The 22,115-nt window shown below is 46.3% G+C and overlaps 2 protein-coding genes across 6 annotated transcripts in view; both read right to left on the reverse strand.

The window, feature by feature from the left end:
• ZMAT4 (zinc finger matrin-type 4) overlaps nt 1-18,580 on the reverse strand; it is a 296,262-nt gene extending 277,682 nt beyond the window's left edge. Inside the window, exon 1 of one of the 5 annotated variants that reach the window (XM_083753412.1) lies at nt 18,148-18,547. The gene's annotated coding sequence lies outside the window, so the exon portion shown is untranslated. Of the gene's footprint in view, nt 1-18,147 lie in introns of all 5 variants that reach the window. The other 4 variants (XM_083753413.1, XM_083753411.1, XM_083753410.1 and 1 more) reach the window with 4 other exon arrangements.
• The window catches only part of NKX6-3 (NK6 homeobox 3), a 641,500-nt gene that overhangs the window by 228,341 nt on the left and 391,044 nt on the right, over nt 1-22,115 (reverse strand). The window lies entirely within an intron of this gene.

The following is a 22,115-nucleotide window of genomic DNA, read 5'->3' on the forward strand; positions in this document are numbered from 1 at the left end:
GAGTCTACCTCCTTCTGAATCTGAGCGATTTTATCTGCAAAAAACTTTGAAAAAGCATTGCAGTAGATCTTGGGGTCCCTACCAGGCCCCGGTGGTACAGGTGGTTCCGATAGATTGCGAACCACCTGAAAAAGTCTCCTGCTGCTGTTTTCTGCAGATGCAATGGAGGCGGCGAAGAAGGCCCTCTTCGCCGTCACCATTGCCACTTGGTAGGCTCGACGTTGAGCTCTAACCCGTGTCCGGTCTGATTCAGAATGAGTTTTCCGCCACCGGCGCTTTAGCCGTCTCAACGATTGTTTCATCACCCTCAGCTCCGGGGAAAACCACGGGGCTGTCCGGGCTCCATGCAATCGGAGAGGGCGCTTCGGAGCCAGACAGTCAATAGCCCTGGTTAACTCCGCATTCCAGCGTGCCACCAGGGAATCAGCTGAAAGGCCATCAACTTGGGATAAAGCATCCCCTACCACTCTCTGGAAGCCAATTGGATCCATTAAGTGGCGGGGGCGGACCATCTGAATCGGTGCCACCTCCCTGCGGAGGGGAAGGGTTGCGGAGAAGTCCAGTTGCACCAGGAAGTGATCTGACCATGGCACTTCTTTCGTTTCACTTTTACTTAGTGTCAGATCACCAACATCCATAGAGGTAAACACCAGGTCCAAGGCATGTCCGCGGCTATGCCTTGGGCCAGACTTATTCAGGGACAGCCCCATGGAGGCCATGCTTTCCACGAAGTCCCGAGCGGCCCCTTGTAAGGTCGTGTCGGCATGGATGTTAAAATCCCCCAGGACAACCAAGCTAGGTGTCTCCAGGAGCATATCCGCCACGACCTGAAGCAGCTCGGGCAGGGAATCCTTGGTGCAGCGGGGAGGTCTGTACACCAGTAGGAATCCTGTACTGCCCCTATTGCCCAACTTCCAGAACATGCACTCAGAAAACTGGGTCTTCCCAATAGGACGCCTGGTGCAGACTAATGACTTCCTAAAAATCACTGCAACCCCCCCCACCCTGCCCACATGACCTGGGTTGCTGTGCGTAAGAGAAACCTGGTGGGCAAGCAGCGGCAAGGACAGGCCCATCTGCTTCATCCAACCAGGTCTCTGTCACACATGCCAGGTCAAATCCTCCATCCACAATCAGGTCGTGGATAGCAGTGGTTTTATTCATCATTGACCTGGCATTGCACAGCAACACTTTCAGGTCATGTGGGTTTCCCTTGCTGATTACTGTATCCTTCCGGTCAGGACCAGACCTGGAGGCAGGGATAGTCCTCAAACAACGACTAAACCTGCCTCCTCGGTAATGACATGGTCTGGTCTTAGCAATAAAGTAAAGGTATTTTGGGAACTGATCTACAATTAATTTTAAAAGATGTTTAGATATACCTTCCCCAAAAAACCAGAAGCATTTTTGCTGGGTGTGATGGGAGAAGAAATTGCAAAGATAGATCAAAGACGATTTATGCATGCCACGACTGCGGCAAGAACTTTATTAGCCCAAAGGTGGAAAATGCAGGAATTACCAATGATCAAGGAGTGGCAGACGAAAATCATGGACTATGTGGAATTAGCCAAGTGACAAGTAGAATCTGGGACCAAGATGACAAAAAATTTCAGAGAGACTGGAGTAAATTTATTGAGTATATAATTATTGTAAAAATCTGAAGATACTAGTGGGATTGAAATAAAGCCTGCAATGAAAAACCTGAAAAAACTTTAAACTTTCTAGACCAAAGAGTCTAGATAATAAGGATACAAAGATCAGAAGTTGAGGATTTAAAGTGTGATATAAAGACTTGAAAACAAAAACCTGTTGAAGGGATGGAGGGAAGTCACGAGCTCAGCAGTGCAAAGAGTTTATTTTGTTTGTTACTGTATTGCTATGTTGGAAATGTGTTAAATTTGCAGTATAGTTCTCCAGCCAAGTAAGGTGTACACAGACACACACCTGGATAAGAGTGTACTTAGCAATACACACACAAAAATTCATTGTTTAGGGGATATAGTTTGCAACAATGTAAACAAAAATATTTACATTATGGAGAAATTCACACTAAAATGCTGGTGAATTTTCATGAGGACTTTTTAAAAAAAGAATTTACAAATTGATGTAGAAATGCAGAGAACAGAGGGGAGCCAAAATTGACAGATTCATCTGCTTGCACCTCTGGTGGCCTTGTGGTAACTTAGTAGTGAGCTTACTGCAGGGGTGAGATTCAGACCAAGAAATCTCCTGGCTCACCACTTGGTCTTTTGTCCACTTCCCATTCTGGCGAAGGAGTTTTGCTCACTGGCAAAGCTCCTGTGCAAATGGTCCCAGTTCAGTGGAGGCTACCACTGCCCACAACTACTGGTCAGGATTGCTATGGAGCATCTCCAGTGCCAGCAAATACCAGGTGCTTGTGGCCAACCCAGAGGGATCTATTTTCCTTCTCTTCCATATGCTTTCTTATCTTATTCAGTAGAACATCACAGGTCATGCAACCCGACGTGAAACTCTCACAGCAACTGGGCATCACATGCTGAAACATGGACCGAGGAGGGTGACCAAGATGGTCAAGGGTCTGGTCAAGGGTTCCTAATGAGGAATGGTTGATGAAGTTGGGTGTGTTCAACCTGGAGGAGACTGAAAGGAGTCTCCTTCTTTGGAGGTCTTTAAGCAGAGGCTTGACAACCATATTTCAGGAGTGCTCTGATGGTGTTTCCTGCTTGGCAGGGGGTTGGACTCGATGGCCCTTGTGGTCTCTTCCAACTCTATGATTCTATGATTCTATGATATGATATGATATCTTAAGGGCTGTCACATGGAGGGGGGAACAAGCTTGTTTTCTCCAGTTCTGGAGGGCAGGACTCGAATCAATCGCTTCATATGACACGAAAGGAGATCCCAACTATAATATTTAGGAAACCTCTGACGGCAGCCCTGTATAGGGAAGCTTTTTAAGGTTTAATGTATTACTATGTGTCAGGGGTTCAGAAGGAGAGACACAGGAGGGGGAGCAAATGGAGAGTGAGGAGGAGGAGTACGAGGGGGGCGCAGGCAGTGACAGTGGCCAGAGTTATTCCACAAGCCTCTCTAGCGAATCGGAGGACTCACAGAAGGGAGCGCCGGTGGCCAGAGTGAGGGGGGCTCCAGGGGGGAAGCCCCAGGAGGAAGGGGCTAGCGGGGAGTCCCTGAGCAGCAGTTGGAAATCAGGACCAGCTTCTCCACCAGAGCGCAGTGGGGAGGGGGAGTCCCAGGAGTCGGGACCAGTGTCCTCACCACCAGAGGGAGGAGAGGAGTCAGGTTTGGCAACGCCCACATCAGGAAGCGGGGAAACGGTCAGAAGGAAAGTCACCGGCTGGGCGCGCGCGCCAAGTTCAAATGTACAGGAGCGCGGCACAGCGGGGAGCCCGGGAAGGGAGCCAGGTCCTAAAGCCCGCCGGAAGGAAGGGCAGGACTCAGGAGGCTCAGCGTCAGAGGAGTCCAGGAAGGAGGAAACCCCAGAGGGCAGAAGGACCCAGCGAAGGAAAGAACAGCGCAGGAGGTGGAGCCGGGCTAGGATCTTAAACTGGTGTGGGAGGAGCAGTGAGTCAGAGGGGACTTAGCCGGTCTAGCGTCAAGACGTGGGTCTGCGCGCCCAGAGCTTTGAAATGGAAACTAAACTTCAATAAAGACTTTTGTACATTATATCCACCGGGCGTTGGTCCTCTGTGAGCTGGGACCTAGCGGCAGTCCTGACACTATGTTTTTATATATGCTGGAAGCCTCCCAGAATGGCTGGGGCAACCCAGTCAGATGGGCAGGGTACAAATAAAAAAATAAAAAATGATGCTGCTGCTGCTGATGATGATGATTAGAAAGAACATTCTGACAGGAGGAGCTGTTCGACAGTGGCGGTTGTGGACTCTCCTTTCTTAGAGGTTTTTAAGCAGAGGTTGAAAGGCCATTTGTCATGGATGCTTTAGCTGAGATCCCCGCATTGCAGGAAGTTGGACTAGATGATCCTTCTGAATCTATGATTCAACTGAAAGCACTTAATAGAAGGCAGCCTTCTTACCTCCTAAGCCCTGTCAACTACTGTTTGTGCCCCCAGGTGGAAGAATAACCATGAAGCAGAGAGGAGCACATCAGAGCGTGTGCCCAGGGATGCTACACATTGGTGCATTGAGAGAGGTGCTAGAACAGCCCCTCCTCCCCAGCCAGCAAGGCCCTATGATGGTGGGGCTCATGAGAGCTGTGATCCAAAGCGTTGGTGGAAGGGCTCCCACTTGGGGAAGGCCACACTATAAGGAAAGAACAGCAGTTTCATTTCCATAGGAAAAAATATGTTCTCTTTAGCCCCCTTTTGCTAAATGAGACAAAACCGGTGATCAGGGAAGAAAGAAGAGCATTGCAGTTAACAAGAAATTAAGCCAGCAATAAAATTAGAGAGGAATTAGGAATGGCTCCCCGGGGAGTGTTTCCTCAAGTCAAGGTCATTCTGTGAACTAGATATCCCTTGACAACTTTATTTCCTTCTAATTCATAAATATGTATGTGAGCAGCAAGACTCCCAGAGAAAACGGCACCCCCACCCCACCCCCGCAGCCAACCTTGAGCCCCATGTCTGCGTTTTGGCTGCGCAGGTCATGTTACCTGGCAGCTGGCGCCAGCAGGGGCTCCTATTGCGGGGAGGAAAGTAAGAGCATCAGCACATTGAGCAGACGCGGTAAAAGTGCCAGCCGGCACTTTCATGCCAAGGTGACCAGGAGCGGACGGAGCTTTGGGCAAAGCTGCAGAGAGTCAAACATCAAAGACTGGGGGACTCTTTCAGCAAGGCGGGGGGAGGTTTTGTGCACCCTGAGGGCCACCTTCCCATCTGGGCAACCTTTCAGGGGCCACATAGCAGTGGGGGTGGGTGGCAAGAGGCAAAACTGGGCAGGCAATTGAAGTAATGTTCACCTTTGCCCAGTAGGGTAGTTTTTGCACACTTTCTCTCTCCTCCATCCAGGCAGGCATTTTCAGAGTTCAAGAACACATTCCAGGTAGGCAAAGACATTCCAGGAGGCTGCAAACAGGGCAAGGGAGGGCTTGGCCTGGGGAAAGGGGGGGTGGCTAGGGTGGCCTGGAGAGAGTTCCAAGGGCCACAGAGAGAGACCTTGAGGGCCACCTTAGCAGTAATCTGCCTCATTTGGAGATGAAATGTGGAGGGGGGTTACAAGCATCATAAGATACTTGCTACAAAATAGCAGGGGTGAGCCAAAACTTACTTGCCTATTCGGCACAGTAGGAAGGGAGGGAGACCCTTACTTGTCCTCCACAATGTCACCACGTGATCAATGTGATAGCTCTCTTTTCGTTTACTGAAGCCCAAGCCCCCTGTAACTGAGATGTAGGGTCAGGATGCTGTCCATTCATGAGGTAGCCTCTGGTCAGATGGTGGTCATCCACATCTCTAACAAAGGAATGCAGAAGGAACAGCAGGCAAGGAGGGGGCAGGGCTAGAAGAGCCAAGAAGAAAACAGGCAGCCGAAGGGGAGGTACCAGAGAGCACTGAACAGGTTCAAAAATAGTAAATATGCCTAAAACCTTCTCCAGAAGAGGAACATTGGTAATTTCAAGGGCAGAAGCAAAGTGCTTCCTCTCTCATGCCTCCAAATACCGCCCTTTACTGCTACTCTGAAAACAGAAATAAGATCAGAAGGGGGAGGGGATCTACACACCTCTCTATAGCTGTTGGTGAGTGACTCGCATCTGCCACCATCACATGTAGTCCCACCACAAGTAACTGGTGTCTGTGGAGGGAGCACCCGGCTCATAAATTCTCCCAGATCAGATCTGCCCATATTACCTGGAAGAGTTTCTATGACAAAGATCTGGCTCATCCGTGCAGTACATCACTTTATCTCTTGCCATGTGATTGCACTGAGCTGAATCGGCTAAGTGTCTCTGTTACAAGCATTCTGTTTGACTTGACATTGGATGATACAAATGTTCTTTCCTTGGTGATTAATGTAGGGTGGCTCATTTTCACACACATGACAAAGGATGAACTTGCACAACCAAAATGCAAGTAGCTTTTTAAGGAGAGTAGCAAACTGTAACGGGCATCACATAAAAGGACCTGTGCTCCTTCACGCTCCCTCACTTATAGTCACATTTGTCCCGGTTTCTGTCTTTCAGTTATGTAGGATATAATCACATTTTAACTACTAGTGTTTATCCCTTACCTGTTTTAAGTCTCATTTGCTCGGTTTATCCTCATATTTTTAATCTTATGCTGGTCTGTGACCAAAATAAAGTTTGATACTGATACTGATACTGAATGGGCATCACGAAAGGAGAAGGGGTTGTTGTCTTTGTCCATAATTTGAGCACTGCTTACATGGTCCAAAACATCCACTGTCCACTTTGCCTCTGATCTCACCCACTACTGGAATGTGGCCTTTGGACTGAAAAAGGTTCCCCATTCCTGAATTACACATACCCAATGCACAGCAACACACAGCCTAATACCCAGTTTGTTAGGATCAGCATGACCGAAATCCTATGCATTGTTTTTTCCTGGGAATAAACTCCATGGAATCAGGAGAGGTTACTTCTGACTGCAGAGATTCTACTTGTAAAAATGTGTTAAGAAAATACATTTGCTGCACTGAAACAATATCTTTAGCTTTTAATAATAAATGCAAACCATATTGCAAAGAAGTGCTACCATTTAAAATGCTAGCCTGAAATAGAAACTCCATGAAAGAAAAGGAAAAATATCCATCTTCTGCTTGATTGTTTTTCTGATTCTCTGGCTTCCTCAGTCCTAATCTGTCACAAGCAAACTTGAAAGACTCCTTAACACCTCACATATGTGCTGGGACAAAAGATGTTTGTCAGTTGTGTTGATGCTCTGGCAAATAATGGCATCACTCCTGCTCTGAAAAAAGTCCCAAAGCTGAGTCCCACTGTACTACACCATTGCAAAAGATGGGGCAGAATTTTGATTCAGTTTTGCATTTGAAGGCAAACTTACTTAATTTTTGCTTTCTGGAACCATATGGGAATCAAAACACTGCCATCCTTCAACATTCACACTTCGTCTAATCTTGCAGTGCACTTCTCCCGCCAAGTAATGTGTATAAAATGCATATTGCTGTGAGTTTGTGGATGCCAAACACCCTAAATAGCCAGACCTGGGTGTATTAAGCCAGACTCATGTGTATTAGGCTTTGTATGAGACATCTATAATTCCCCAGACCTGTGTGTATTAAGCTGTGTGTTAGACACCTTTCTAAACCCTAGGAATCAGGATGTGTTAAAAACAAATTAGATGATAACCAGGGGACAGGCCATTAAATAAACCAAGCATCAAAAGGACTCTGACTGAGATGGCCAGTGGATGGGGCCCATCCCTCCTTCAGCAGTTGAGTTATGTGACCGGGAGACACAAAGCAGCAGACAGAACATGATGTCTGCTTGGATCAAGGGCTGCACCTATGGAGGAAGCAAGACCCTCCTGGAGTGCTGATGCTCATTTCCAAAAGAAAACACAGACCCTGAGTAAGTGTGACTGGAATCTCACATTGCTCAGAGATTGGCGCGGGCTGCAACAATATACTAGGGTAAGGTGTTAATAAAAATGCACATATTAGCAGAAATAACAAAAACATGTGCTATGTTTTGGGGAAATGATTTGCAAAAATGTGTACATTAGGCAAAATTGAAGACCATTTTGAGAAATTTGCATTAAAATGCTGGTAATTTTCATGAGAATTGGGGTGTACCTGCAGGTGTGTGCACACAGGAGAACAGTGTTTGCAAGTGATATAATTTCTTTCCAGGGCATACTGTGATCAAGCCACAGATAAAAACACAGCAGCAAGGGCTGGTTAAAAAGCTGGCAACTATTAGGACCAGAAGGCAGAAATAGGTCTCCTGCAGTTTGTAACAGATTTAACAACAACACAGTCCTATTTTAATCTCAGTTGTTGGAGATCTGATGGGACTGATTCAATTGTTTATTTAAAAAGGTATATAGCACATGAATATAGCACATGAATAGCAGAAGGCATGTGTTGAGATCAACAGGATCTGAAAGAGTATTATTCTCCTGCCCTCCTTCTCTCTCTCTCTCCTCCCCCCCACCCCCTCCGCCCCCCCGGCTGTGGGGTTACATCTATGCCAGATGCAACAGGGGAGGGGGTGAAATCAATGCTTTGTAGCAATATATGGGACTGCATTGCATTTTTATGAATTATGAAATGCCCAAGGCAAGCCCTGAACATCAGACTAACCTAAGTTGGGAAACAGAGCTTTGGGGTGAGCCAACATGAACCTGAGAATATTATCATGGAGATAGCAGTATAGTTTAGGAAATATGGAGCATGGAAATGCTTCAAAATTTACAACAAATCAGCCTGTTTCTGGTCTGGGCAGGTTCTGCCTGTATCCATGCATACATCTTTTCCATCGTATTTCCAATTATTAGCTGCATTTTTTAAAAAATAAAGCCTCATGAAGATGCATATTTAAAATGTTCTTTCAAAATACTATTGAAATATGTACTTTATCTCAATGTATGCATTTCTAAACAGTGCACATTTTAAGAGCATTCTGGTATCTTTCTGAGTCACAAAAATGGCTCAGAATCCAAGACACTCCACAGACATCCAGATCCATATGTTGGTCCCTGATGTGCAGAGTGGATCAGTTTGCTTCAGGATTCATATAAATCAAATTCTGTGAGCATGCCTAATGGACAACAACTACTACAACAACATAACCTTAAGCAAACCTTCTGTCTTGCACAAAGGCACAATCTCAAAAGCTTCTGCTGCCGATTCCAGGAGGCTTCAAATGTAAAACATGCTGCCCCTGGCAATTTGGGGAGAGGGGACTGAATTAAGGACTTCTGTATAGAAAAAAAACCTGGGAGAAAGGGTGATAATTTCACTGGGATGGGGAGGTCTCAGAGAGACTGGCAGCAGAGTAGAGGAAAGAACAAGGTGTTAGTCTTTCCAGGTGACTCTCCAGGGATTGATGGAAATTACTCAGCATAACACAATGCAAGCATCAAGGGATAACTATGGGCCAGCCCTGCGCTTGAGGATGAGACACAAAAGCTTCTGTTTAACAGGAAGACTTTATTATACAGTTTAGCCAAACTAGACAGCATCTTAAAAAGTAGAGACATCACCTTGCCAACAAAGGTCCGTATAGTAAGAGCCATGGTTTTCCCAGTAGTGATGTATGGAAGTGAAGGCTGGACCATAAAGAAGGCTGATCACCAAAGTATTGATGCTTTTGAATTATGGTGCTGGAGGAGACTCTTGAGAGTCCCATGGACTGCAAGAAGATCAAACGTATCCATTCTTAAGGAAATAAGCCCTGAGTGCTCACCGGAAGGACACATGGTGAAGCTGAGGCTCCAATACTTTGGCCACCTCATGAGAAGAGAAGACTCCCTAGAAAAAACCCTGATGTTGGGAAAGATGGAGGGCACAAGGAGAAGGGGACGACAGAGGACGAGATGGTGGGACAGTGTTCTCGAAGCTACCAGCATGAGTTTGACTAAACTGCGAGAGGCAGTGGAAGACAGGAGTGCCTGGTGTGCTCTGGACCATGGGGTCACGAAGAGTCGGACACAACTAAACAACAACAGCCAAACTGGAGAAAGGCCAGAGCCCAGTGGTAGAGCATCTCCAGTTTGGGTTGGGAATGTTTCCTGTCTGTAACCCTGGATATATGCTGCCAGCCAGTGTTGACAATACAGAACTAGATGCAACCAACTGTCTGACTCCGTACAGGACAGCTTCCTAAGTTCCTGAATTCAGCAAAGGCTAGAGATGGAAATATAGTCTGGGAGAGGTGGGAAGGTGGTATGACACAAACTACTGGGCACATGGCTTCTCCTGCAAGCCAGCTGCATCAGTGAACGGCAAAGCTGCTATGGAAAACTCTCTGTCTGCATCTGCCCACTGGCCACACTTCCTGGAATGCCTTGGGAGCAACACCACGTCTCTTTGCATCTTGTCACTCAAGGTATTCTGGGAAGGGGGGCTAGCAGGTAGTGGCACAAGTCTGTCTCCACAGCTTCCCACCAACTGCACTTTGGACCAAGAGCCAGCAGACATAGCAGGAACCCCATCCCAAACATTTCTAAATGCCTTCCAAAAACAGCAGAGGATTTGCACTGTTTTCCTTAGAGAAATGTTGTCATGAAACTGGAAAAGAACCCATGGAAAGCTGGGTCTTTAGTGGAAGACTGACTGTATGAGTTAGAAGGGGCTGCTTAACACGTTCCTGGCAAGCTGCTTAGTTCTTTTCTCCCACAAGCAAAAAAGAAGTTGAGTAGAAAATTGGGTGGTGGGGAAGAACATCAGAAGATGGATCACGCCAAAAGGAGTCCATCTAGTCTAGAGCCTGGTTCTCAACTTGGCCAACCGGATGCCACAAAGGGAAGCATGCAGCGGGCAGCTGAGTGCTGCTGCTGCTGCAGCAGCAGCAGCAGCAGCAGCAGCAGCAGCAGCAGCAGCAGCAGCACTCTCCTCACTTGTGATTCCCAGCAGCTGGAACTTATGGCAGTTCTCCAATGAGCTCCATGTGGCATACACGGTTCTTCCAATCCTCATTTAATCCCTACAACAAGCCTGTGAGGTGTGTTAGGCTGAGAGGCAGAATGACTGGCCCAAGGTCACCCAGTGAGCTTCATGGCAGAGCTGTGATTTGAACCCTGGTCTCCCAGAGTCCAGTGCTCTAATTGTTACACCACCCTCGCTCTTAGGATTCAGCCACCCCTACACACTCCAAACTGATTTTCCATTTTCCTTCTGGGGATGGTAGGTGGCAAGGAGAGAATCACAGAATTACACATAAGGCGCAATCTGGTCCTAAATTTAGAGAGCTGCAAACATTACCAGAGGGAGGTTGAGGGGGGGCATTAGGACACCTATGCCTTGATGCAGATGCAGGCCTTCAGTTTCTGTAAGGAGGTGATGACAAAGGAGCAGCGTCAACTGCTTCACCTGAGAGGTAGGTTTTGAGCAGAGATTTTAAGGAAAGCTGGCTTTGTGCTAAAGCCATAAAGGCTACACACGCACCACACATTTAAAGACTGCAACTCCCTCCAAACAATCCCAGGAACTGTAGTTTTCTAAGAGTGCTAGGAATTGTAGCACCGGGGAATATAGTTCCCAGAATTCTTTGTGCTTTAAAAGTGTGGTGTGTCCACGGTCAAAGTCTGCATTGGTCTCGGGCATGATGAAGAAGGGCCGTGACTCAGGGGCCCAGCATCTGCTTTGCTGGCAGAACGCCCAAGCTGGTCTGGGATAGCACCCCCCCACACACACACACACCCTGAAATCCTGGAGGGCCACAGCTAGTCATTGTATGCACGACTGAGCTACAGATGTGGACCAATGGCCTCTCTCAGTCTGAGGCAACTTCCAATGTTTCGAAGAGGGTAAAGGAGATAGCAGACTTTATAGATTAGGCACTCCTAGATGTTTATGCAAGTTCCAGGTTACACTAGGGATTCAGAGATGAAAAAACACCTAACAACCAATTCTCTGAATTTGGCAGTGGGAGGGAGGGGTACCCACCCTTCTCTAAATTGCCAGGCCCACTTTCTTGTCCCCTTCCGTGCCCCTTTACTCACCAACCAGTCTGATGAAGAGTTTTGGAAAACACAAAAGTTGCTTAAAATTTTGTGACATTTTGGCTGGCCTAATAAAGTCATTCGGGATGCGGGGGGTGCTGTGGGTTAAATCACAGAGCTATGACTTGCCGATCAGAAGGTCAGCGGTTCGAATCTCTGCAACGGGGTGAGCTCCCATCGCTTGGTCCCTGCTCCTGCCAACCTAGCAGTTTGACAGCACGTCAAAGTGCAAGTAGATAAATAGGTACTGCTCTGGTGGGAAGGTAAACGGCGTTTCTGTGCACTGCTCTGTTTCGCCAGAAGCGGCTTGGTCATGCTGGCCACATGACCCGGAAGCTGTACGCCGCTCCCTCAGCCAGTAAAGCGAGATGAGTGTCGCAACCCCAGAGTCGGTCACGACTGGACCTAATGGTCAGGGGTCCCTTTACCTTTACCTATAATAAAGTCATTGCCCTTCAGTGAGGTCTTTGCAGGACACAGCTAGTATGGTGTAGTGGTCAGAGTGCTGGACTAGAGCCTGGGAGACCTGGGTTCAAATCCCCCTCTCAGCTACAAAGATCAGCTGACAAACCTTGGACCTGGCACAGTCTCTCAGCCTAACCCAACCTAACTCACCAGTAGGAAAGGAGATAAACAAATACAAGAAAAACTGAGAAGATACATAGACAGCCCCCAAACAGAGCATTCTGAAGGTGGAGAGAGACTGGTGTGATTTAGGATCTTATGTTCATATACACTCCCCATTTAATCTTCATCTGCCTTTCCCCCAATACCTGATAACCTCCTCAAAAACCTACTGAGCAAGTACCAACTGGAACTCTTGGGTCAAACATGGCAAAGTGAGTCTCTAGAGCAACATCCATGACGGTTCACACCAATAAATCCTGAAACATGCAACAAGAAGGATTTGCCCCAGGAATGTTGGCTGTCTCTCCTATTGCTGTGCCAAAATTTTCTCCTACAGGCCCCTGCTCATCAATTAATAAGAAAGCAAATTGTATTTGAAAATTATGACCAGAGAGGGAAAATTTCAGTGAGATTCTAATGGGTAAGGTACAGAGTTATAGTTGAGCTCACTTTACTTTTGAATTTTTGTGAGTGGCCTTTCTCTTGGTCCACAGTTCATCTCACCTGTGATCTGTACTCTGCTGTCTTCCCAGGTGCTCACACTTCAGTCAGAGCGCAGGGGAAGAGCGTCCCAGGAGGCTTTTTTGAACCAGGAAGTGTAGGCAGCTGGAAAAATGCTAACTGAAAATAAAAACACAGGTGCAACACTTGACCACCTCACAAGGGCAAGGGCTCAGTCACAGAAATGATAATGAAATCACCAAGTGTGCTGTGGAGGAAGCGGGAGTGAGGGTGAGGAATGGAAGTCTCTTTCGCAGAGGCAGAAAACATCTGAGAAATCGAGGCACAAATTTCTGCACAGCACTTGTTTCTAGATTTTTTAGCGCACTCGCCATCCTTCTGACCTTCACATGCTCTGCTGCACACTGCTCTCTGACAACGCCACACTTCCAGAGCTGCAGCATGGAACACCTACAACAGATTTTGCCACCAGACTTTGCTCCCACCTTTTGCACCACTTTCCCAGGAGGTTGTACAGGAGGTTTTCTTCTTGTTAAAATATCTCTCCCCCCCCCCCCCACACAAGAAAGGTGGGAAACATCCAAAGGTATAATAGAAAAATAATTTATTGTATTTTATTTTAAAAGTTTATTCATTGTGTCACTGTTTCCAGTGGGAAAAGGCATGTATAAAGATTAATTACTCAACAGTGTTATAATCTAAAAAGGAAAGAACGGAAAGTCAATGTTTTGGGCAAACTTTTTTTTTTAAAAAAAAAACACCTACATGTTTTCCTTCTGTGAATTAGTACAGCTCTTGTTTTTAGAATCACTAAACATCCTCTAGCAGATAAGGTAATTCTGCACAGACCTGCAGAGGAGGAGAATCACTGCGCCGAGCAAAAAGTATCGTACAACATCATCGCAGCAAGACTCCAGACTGTCTTCAAGGGGTAAGATTTAGAGAGGTGCAAAATTATCTTGGGGAATTTTATGAGACCTGCTAGAATTGTCGTCTTCTTGTTTCCCCCCATGAGAATCCTCCAGGGTTGCACCAAGACACCACATTGCCAAAGCAACATTCAGCAGCATAAGGCTTGCAGTGCTATGCGCATCCACCTGCAAGGAAGCCTCTGATAACTCAGGGGGACTTACTTCTGAGTAGACATGCAGAGGCTCAGAGTGTGCATTTGACTTGATTTCTTCCACTGAAATCCACCAGGGCTGCTGCAGCTGGCTTTGGAGCAGGTTTAAGGTGGCCAAATGCGGAGAGGACAGACAGGCCTCTTGCCACACCTCTCATCAACTTCCTACACACCATTCATTGAAAGCACATTATGGCTTCCCCCAGTGACTCCTGGGAAGTTTCATTTATACCCCACAGAGACATCAGAGAGTTGTGGAGTTTGAAGGGATCCTGAGGACCATCTAGAGCAACCCCTTGCAATGCAGGAATCTCAACATGGGTCTCCCATCCAATTTGAAACCATACTGGACCTTGCATAGCTTTGCAAATGTGCTAGTGGTTTTATTGCTGCACAATTTGCCCTGTCCTCCTTTGCACCTCGCCAGCCAAAGTGGCCCTTTACTTTTTGAAAACATTAGAACAATATTTTTATAGCTTTTACTCATCTTATGGATATCTCCTTGATAGCTTCAGAGAGGCAACCCAGAAGCAAAATGGATCATCAACTGGCGGCTCCGAGAGCGAGGCTGAGCCAGATGCAGGAAAAGGGCTTGTCTACTTCTTCTACTGACCTGTGTGGTAGGCAACACCTCCTGAAGTTCCCTCGGCTACACAACTACTTTGGGGATTGGACTAGATGACCATTTGGGTACCCTTCCAACTCTGTGATTCTATGATTAAAGGTACATAAGCCTCGTCCTCATTTGCTGCTTCTGGGCCACCCTACTGAGAGCACTGCCTGCACTCCCTGCCCCCCCCCAAACAATATGCCAGAGGCGACAAGTGCAGAGGGAGTGGCATCTGAGGCAAGGGGACTTGCTTAGCACTCCTTTTCTTGGGTGGATCAGAACATCTATGGCCCACCAGGGCTCTCCCCAAAACTACCTGCCAACTCAGACCCCTCACACGAGAGCAATTTAAAAAGTGATCCGGGTGAAACTCCCCCATGCCTGTGCTGCAGCAACCCTCTCGGCAGGTGAGCAGGTGTGATCTCTGTGCTGCCACAGTTCCTGCTGCAGCTCACTCTTCAGCTACAGACAGGTATTCTCCCCATCACCCCCACCCAGGAAAGTGAGAGATACCCTTTGCTCCTTTCTCAAGCTCCGCCCCCCATCCTCCTGTTGTTCTCTTCCTACAGCAGATGAGTCATTTGTCTGCAACCCTCTTTCAAAGCATCTCTCCTAATATTCTGTCTCAAATCAAAAGCCTTTCCCAGTTGGCAGCCGAACAAATCCTGCAGAGTCTCCGGAAAGCAAACACAGACTCTCAAGGAGGAATCCGTCCACTGTCTTCAGAAACCCGCAACTCTCTTACGCTTCATCAAATGCTCTGCTTTTGCCCATCCAATGGAGGCACTGATACAGTCAAAGATTGGGGTGGGGTGGGGGAGGAATCGCTGGGGGCGAGAAGATCGCCCTGCACTCTCCGACTCTCTCTGCCTTTCTCTCTGGCCTGCGGGGGGTGGGGCTGCCTGTTGAGGCATATATGAACACATTTGTGCAAGAATACACACACGCGAGGGGGGAGGGTCGGGGCAGCAAGCAGCCAATTGCTGTTATTCTTTGTTACGGCTTGTTGATTGATGGTGCTGATTATTGGTAGTATTAGCATTTCAGTTTCTGATCTGCCCTTCACCCAAGAGGTCCCAGGGTAGGCTTCAGAAATTTAAAACACACAATATTAAAATCAGTGCAAAGCTAATGCAATTAAAAGAAGGTGACGGGTCCTAAAATATAAAGATCTCTGGTGCTAGGATGAAGAGGTGCATCTTCAGTGTTTGGATCAGTTCAGGTTGGAAACATCAATGTCATTCCTGCACCTGACAAAGTGGAAAGCCCTTTCTTAGGGAAAGCCTGAGTCTGTGCACAGATTATTGCTTGTGTGGGAGGAAGAGGGGTCTTCCCAGAGAACCTGCATGCAGAGGCATCATTGGCAATGGTGTGCTCCCTCATCCTCCTGTGGTTGCTGAGCAAATAGGTTCAACAGGTTTTGGTAGTGCTTCAAAAACCTGCCTCACCCATTGGAACTGGGCTTGCAGCTGACAATATAAAAATGAGCATGCTGCAGCAAACATTGCCTCCCCCAGACCACTCTTAAAGAAGACTCCTCATTCTCTAGCCCAAGAGTATATGGGACACACCAGATCAATCTGAGCAAGCATACTCAGGCAGTGCTGCTCTCCATTCCTATATGGATAAGCAAGCCAATATGGGGAGGTGAACCAGAAACCATCAGCCTGGGACCACAAATGGACAGGCCATAGCTCAGAAGCAAAGCATTTGCCTAGCACACCAAATGTCCCAGGTTCAATCACCAGCATCTTCCCTTGATATCAGGCAACAGGGAAGGAACTTTGCTCAAGATCGTAAGCTGCTGGATTTCAGAGCAGATGATAATGCTGGGATAGAAATGCAGACCAGCGTTCTAAGTCAATGTAAGGCACGTTCAGATGCTCAGCCCCACACACATGGCTGTGGGCTTGGCTTGGGTGCAGATTTAATGTTCTGTTTGCCTCAGACACATGTTGAAAGCTGGTTTTATTAGGTAAAAGGACCCAAGTTCAAATCCAGCCCATTCCACTTATGAAAACACAGCTGCTATAATATTGCCCAATCTGTTTTTGCCCTGCCAGGCTGTATTCACACATGAGGCATAAGAAAGCGATTGCCCTAAATGTCCCACAATTGCAATTCAAAAGCAAAATCTATCCTGGCTAGAACATACTTTCTAATGAGAACTGGTGCTTTCTACCCCACATTGGAAATGTCCACACATGCGCTGAAACAGTGTGAGGCTCATGGCCATTTTATGAAGCTGCATGTGTGAAACCTATTCTCCAGTCTTTTGGTTTTTATCCTTTTTCCCTCAGCCCCAAGTTCCTTAAACTGGGGTTTCATATTACTGAGGGTTGGCAATTCAGAGAGTGAGAGTGGATACCCTTTGAATAATAGTAATAGCAGTAATCATCCTCACCTGACTTTTCTTTAAATAAGTAACCTTAAATATATTTGGCTGGTGACGCTTTTCCTAGGATGGGGAGAGGTGCTGAGCAAATATTTACCTATTAAATTTCTGTGGGTCAGGGCTCTTAAAGACACAGGAGCAAGCCCAGTTAGAAAAAGACAGCATGCATACCCACCACAGGCACCCCGCTGAGGTGTGCTCTGAGCTCCTGCCTATATCCAGGCTGACAACATGGGCTCAACTGCACAACTGCAGAAGCAAAATGCCAGGAGCTCTCTATACCCAGCCCTCTGTGGGCCACTTCAAGGTGGCTTGGGGTGGGGGTTCCAGAGGATCACAGGTTAAGTGCAGGACAGGCATGCTCAAGCAACATTTGATATCCCAGAAGGGGATAATACTTTGCACTTGGGGTCCTCTTGATGCTGCTGTGCTACAACTCCCAGAAGCCTCAGAAGCCAGCGTGGCCAAGGATGAAGAGTGAAGGATGGTGGGAGCTGGAGTCCAGCAACATCTGGGAGGCCCCACAGGTCCCCCACACCTGGTTTAGAAGCATTGTGACAAAAAAAGCTTTCCCAAATTCCTCCTCATGTTGTTTTAACTGTTCTAAGTGCAGGATGCCCTCACTTCCTTGCAAGAGTGGCTTTCTAACAGCCCTTGAATGGTCCCTGAATGTCAACATTTTTTGGCTTGCAAACCAGAGAGCACCGTTGCATGGCTGCCTGTCTGCAGACATCTGCAATGTACTAAACAAACTTCACGTGGACAAGCCAGGATCTTGGGGACGGACCAGTCCAAATTTGACAGCTCACACGAGGCCCCCTCTAAAGTTCTGAATTCAAATGGTGCCCATATTTACTCAGGAGTAAGCACCACTGAACACAGTGGGATTTACTTCTGCATTAGCACACATTGGAGGATTGCATACTTTTAAAAAACACTCACACACATGCCAGGTCTAAATAGATTTACCTCTCATGGCACAACAAGGATGATCAGACTTGGCAACGCTTTGGACCTTGCTGCTGCTGCTCACTCACACACAGCATTAAAAATGCTCAGACTAGTAGTTGCTGCTGTTTTTACAGGCACCTACACTGCCAGTCCTACACATACCCCTGCCCCCCATTACCCTCATCTTAAAGTTAGGAAGGGGAAAGCAATACAGAGGTACCATATTGCTGCTGCTGTTTTTCAGGCAAAGAAGAGAAGCTAGTAGACCATTTTCCTTTTCCACACAAGCGGCAGAAATTTTCCTAATAAAAACTTTTCTCTGGCTGCTAAAGCATCACAGACCCAGACCATATGATCCACCCAGGTGGCAGTACCTTTTACCAAGGAAGACAGGAAGGAGGCAGCAGGAGGCAGTCCAGGGGTGATGCTACAGCAGCGTTCCACAAACACCGGTGCTTAGATTCCTGCTTCCCCTCTCACTCTGCAGCCAGATCTTTCAGCAGCCCAGACCAACTGGGCTGGAAATGCATTTAGTAATTATTTGCCGGATCTCAAGCCCCACCTCCAGGGCTCCGATTGGTTGGTTGATCCTGTGCTGGCCCATCTCGGCTTTAGTGCAGCCTCCCTCTCCGTTTAGCTGCTGTTGTTATCAATAGCTTTGGGGAAGGCTAATTATGTGTTCTGTAGACAAGCTTTGGATCTTGCGATGTGCCGACTGGTGTCAAGGGAAACAAAGGAAGTTCTCCGAGGTTGGAATGGAAGCAGGTCACGTGCCCTGCGAGCCCCTTTGAGAAATGGTAATCGTGTCAGCTCCTCAATAGTATATTCTCGTAGCAATTCGCATTGGTGCCCAGCTGATTTCTGCAACCTGCATATTTTATGCAAATCGAGCAAGATTTGCATAATTTATGGGGGGGTGTTTGCTTTTTTGTATAAATTTACACCATTTCTTCTGACCATGCAGAGGGACAAGGGATTATTATAAGAGACACTGAACCGCCTGTTTCTAACAACCGGCAACAGCAAAACCTCCTTGAGCTGCCCCTCAGGCTTCAGAGATTTCAGCAAGTGTCACCTGCCTCTGCAGGAATCTGTAGATTTCACTTTCCCTGACTTTCTCATTTCCCACTTGAGTTTTCCACATTTCCAAATCAGTGAGCAATTTTCCACAACTTTGTTTCCTAAGATAATGCATTCTTGCTTCTCATTTTCACTAATATGTGCATTTCTATGCACACTTTACTCCAGTAATTTTTGGACTCAATCATTTTTGGACTCAATACCTGGCTGGCGACATGCATCACAAAATTCACAGAAATGCACATTTCAATGGACAGCCGTGTTTTGCTTCATGTATTATTCTGGAAAGTGTGAATTAGGTCAATTTGCCCTTAAATGTGTACTGAATTGTATTTCTTTCCTATCCTTATTCTTCACAGCCATTAGAAGAAAGTTACTTCTAAAAAACAAAAGCTGTAAATTTCAGGAAGCTGGACTTGCCACATAGTATATTTTCTTCCATGCTCCCCCTCCAAATCAGAGTAGACCCTCCCTTTAGATCTTCTTCATTTTCTGCTTTTAGCGTCACTTTTTTCATTCTGAAACTTGGAAGAATGTAGGAAGGTGCCTTCTAACCAGGTCAGACTATTTGCCTATCTCCCCCAGGATTCCCAATTCTAGCCTTCTGCAAGCTGATACCCTCCAGATGTTTTGGACTCCAGTTCCACATGCCCTCCAAGTGTCCCAATTTTCCAGGGACAGTCCCAGAATTACAGAAGCCATCCCAGTTTCTGATTTGATCCCAGAATGTCCCAGTTTTCCTTTTTCCTCCCCTCCACATCTTGGAGAACAATTAAAAGTGGTGGGTGTGGGTGCAATAATGGAGTCTGTTACAGAAAATAAAATACCTGCACCTAAGCAAGGAAACTGTGAAGCAGGCATACGAAGTCCTTCCTATAATGTTGAAGGAAAATGTAACCACTTTAAATTATTTAATTATAATGCTTCAACAGCCAGCCATTGATTCCTTTATTGTAAATGGAGCCTTACACTGTCTTCTCAGAAGTATTCAATGGAGCTTACTCCCAGGTAACTGGGTCAAGCCTGGGCAGCCTTACACTGCAATCCTAAGCATTTTTCCTCAGAAGTAAGTCCCACCAAGTTCAATAGGATTTACTCTGTTATGTTCCTAATCATTCTAAGTTGTTGCTGTTGATGATGATTAGATAAGCACTAAGTAAAGCTATCTCCTTAGCCCCTCAAAAACCCAGGGTGGGTAGTTTGAGGTTGTTAACACTCAAAAAATAGTATTTATGAAAGTTAGGGACGAAGGCTAAAAGGTAAAGGTAAAGGTACCCCTGCCCGTATGGGCCAGTCTTGACAGACTCTGGGGTTGTGCACCCATCTCACTTAAGAGGCCAGGGGCCAGCGCTGTCCGGAGACACTTCCGGGTCACGTGGCCAGTGTGACAAAGCTGCATCTGGCAAGCCAGCGCAGCACACGGAACTCTGTGTAAGCGGTAAGCGGTCCCTATTTATCTACTTGCACCCGGGGGTGATTTCGAACTGCTAGGTTGGCAGGCGCTGGGACCGAGCAGCGGGAGCGCACCCCGCCGCGGGGATTCGAACCACCGACCTTTCGATCGGCAAGGCCTAGGCGCTGAGGCTTTTACCCACAGCGCCACCCGCGTCCCATAGGGACGAAGGCTATACAGTGTCAAATTAATGTAGTTTGGCCCCTCACTTTCCTCATAGCATGTTTTAACATTTCCATGTGAGCAACATGCTGAACACGCTTATACCAATGTTCAATCAAAACTCCCAGGGATGTTTTCCAGTTTCCAGATATTGTTGATGTGGCTGCAACCAAGAGGGATTTATTGAGATATTTATGGAGGCGTTTAGGGCTAGTGAAAATAGAAAGAAGAGCTGAAGGGGCTACTTTTGGGGTGACTTTGTTTGCTATTTTAGAAAAACAAGCAAAGATTCAATCCCAAAAGCTACAGATATGGGGCAGAACCACCACATGTGGAAGTAGGAGCCTTGATCTGAGGATTTGTCTATGAGATTTTTCCAAGCTATGTAGCTTTCAAGGGTATAGTCTCAGATACAAGTGGGGGAGAAATTCTATTCAGTTCACATTTAAAGGTGAACTTACCTTATTCACACTTTCCAGAACAATGCACTAACCAAAACACCAAACTGAAATCTGTCAAAATTCACTCTTCTCCAAATTTTGCAATGCAGTTCCCCTGCGAAATAAAGCATAGAAAAATGCTTTACTGGGGCAACGCGTCCACAAATATGCATATATTAGTAAAAATAACATACAACATGCTTTATATTGGGGAAATTGCTTTTCAAAGAAATGTATTTTAGGCAAAATTGCATGCAAAAAAATGTGTATAGCAGGAGACATTTGCACTATAATGCTTGCAAATTTTTATGAATTTAAAATTTAAAATTTAATTTAATTTTATGAATTTAATATTTAAAATTAAAAACTAAATAAATGCACAAACTGATGTGGAAATTTGGAGGGCTAAACTTCAGGTCAAAAAAATGAGAAACTGGGAAATTGAAATTGACAGATCCACCCAGCCCTAGGCACAGGTATTACATGCCTTTTACAAATGGATTTTATTCTCCGTATTCCATCAAGAACACTCTCAGTCATGAGCAATCTCCAAGAAAGGGGATAGCCAAGGCACAGGCAGGAAAATTGAATAAAGAGGAAAGCTATAGGCAGGGAACTGGCAAAATGGGCTGGAGGGATACATAAAGCTAAGGTCTCCAGAAGGATGAGTCCAGCATTTTACCTGAAAATAGGGACATGCTTGTACTCCTTTGAGTCATTCCTTCATTCACTGGTGGATTGGATTTCTAACACATCTGTCACCATAAGATCCCGGTGGTGAGTTACAACAAATCAATGGCACAATTTAAAACCAATAGAGAGTATAGTACCAGGTTTCCCAGGCCAGCACTGAAAAGACTGCACTACATTCCCTTTCAGGTATGAATGAATCAGCCAAGGTACAGTCCATGTCAGTTTCACATGTGCACATAAGTTTAGTCTTGTTTCTTCATCAGTAAATGCAGAAAAATGTGCCTTGTTCTTGGAGGTCTAGCGGTCACATTCTGGATTAGTTGTAGTTTCCGAGTCGCCTTCAAAAATAGAGTCCAAGCGGGAGAGAACCAGATAACTAGAGCAATTGAATATATAAAAATTATTTCAAATTCAAAACAGATACCAATAGGTATGCAAATCTCTACTTTAGAAGGCTTGTTGAGAGAGGAAAGAGGAAAAAGCAGCCCAAATGGAATAGGCCAATGTCCCATCT

The sequence above is a fragment of the Podarcis gaigeae genome (genome assembly GCF_964106915.1).
Source record: "Podarcis gaigeae genome assembly, chromosome: 8".
Classification (NCBI taxonomy): Eukaryota; Metazoa; Chordata; class Lepidosauria; order Squamata; family Lacertidae; genus Podarcis; species Podarcis gaigeae.